We start from the raw sequence: 1,972 nt of genomic DNA on the forward strand, positions 1-1,972 counted from the left end.
CCTTCCTTCCGAGGAGTGGCTGGTGGGTTTGAACCGCCAGCCGTCTGGTTAGCAGGCAAGTGTCTTAGCCACTATGCTACCAGAGCTCCCTCAATTGATCTTAGTGTCCCCCAAAGCTATAATCCTGAGCCTCCATGCCCAATGACTCATTCCCTCAAGGTGTTTGGTTTAAACCAGAAAGTTTTCATAATTTTGCCCCCCCCCCATACTACTACTACATTCATGGATATATTTCCAGCACATATAAATACATGAGTAGAGAGATCCTCTGTCAAACCTATATATATTTGTGAGTATGGTTCCAGGAAGCAGAGACTAAATGCATTTTCTCATTTCTCCCCACCCCCCATTTTGGTTTTCACTGAAAGTTTTGTTTTAATTCCACCTGAGTCAGCTCTGTTAAGAGAAAAAAATAGGGAATTTTATTTTAGTAAACTCCAGAGTCAGACATTTCTGCAGACACATCAGAAACGTAGGTCTGATGGATGTACTGGTGGCCGCAGGCATGAAAACTCCACTGCTAACCAGAAGGCTGGTGATTCAAACCCACCAGCTGCTCCTCGAAAGGAAGATCGAGCAATCTACTTTCATACTGATACTGCCTCAGAATCCCAAGGAGGGATCATTGTGAGTCAGATCCAACTTGACGGCAGTGAAGATGTACTATATCTGCCTCCCAGGAGACAATGAGCTTGGGAGACTAAAGTCAGGTGCCCACTTTCCTGCACCCGACCTCCTCATTCTGTAGAACAACCAACCAACCCATCATAATTGAATTGCAAGCCTATAGGACAGAGTAGAACTTCGTAGGGTTTCCTAGACTGTAATCTTTATGGGAGCAGACTGCCACATCTTTCTCCCACAGAGCAGCCAGTGGGTTTGAACCAACAATCAAGAATAAACTTGATCAAGGATAGCATAGAAAAATTAAGGAAAACACAGAGAAAATTCTAAGAAGTCAAGAAAACATTGAAAAAATAAATGGAAAATTAGAAAACAGAAAATAAAAATCCAGAAGATTAATACCAAAAGTATAAGAATAGGTAATTCATTGGAATGGCAAATGAATAGAATTCATTCAATGGAAGACAGAATTAGTGAAATTGAAGAAAAATCTCTTAATGCTAAACTTTTAGAGGAAGAAATCAGAAAAAAGAACTGCAAAAATGAAGAAAGCCTAAGAATTATGTGAGACACCATCAAGAATAATAACGTGTGGTAAGAATTCCAGAACAGAAAGAGAGGGGGGGAAAAAACTAAGAAAATTGTCAGAGTTTTTGGAAGAAAACTTCCATAATATCATGAAAATTGAGAAGATAAGCATTCAAGAAGCTCAATAAACCTCAAGTAGGATAGACTGCAAAAGAAAATCACACAGACATATCATAATCAAACTTATCAAAACCAAAGACAAAGAAAGAATCCTGAAAACAACTCAGAAAAAAAATTACTAGAAAGGGGAACCAATAGCACTATGTGATTTCTCAGCAGAAACCATGCATGTGAAAAGGCAATGTGATGACATACATAAAACCTTGAATGAGGAAAATTGTCAGTCAAGAATTATATGTACAGAAAAAGTGTCTGTCATATACAATGGTAAAATTAGGGCATTTCCAGATAAATAGAAATTAACAGAATCTGTAAAACAAGACCAACCTTTCAAGAAATGCTAAAAGAAGTCCTTTGGACAGAGAACCAACAAGAGCAGATAACAACCCAAGATTGATACACACAATAACATCACCTGGAAATCAACCCAAATACAGAAGTATCAAAAATAAAATAAACCTACAGACTGAAAATAGGGAACCAGAGATGCCAATTTGTAAACAATGACAACAACAAAACAATAAGAGGTAACAGATGATGTAATTACAGCACTTCTAAATGGAGATGCAAAAAGGGCAAGGAGGCCACATGTTCTGACCTCCTCTAATCTCACAAGAGGAAGACAGGATTACCAGCAGTA

The sequence above is a fragment of the Orycteropus afer genome, unplaced genomic scaffold (genome assembly GCF_000298275.1).
Source record: "Orycteropus afer afer isolate SDZICR_OR568_19922 unplaced genomic scaffold, OryAfe1.0 scaffold00089, whole genome shotgun sequence".
NCBI lineage: Eukaryota > Metazoa > Chordata > Mammalia > Tubulidentata > Orycteropodidae > Orycteropus > Orycteropus afer.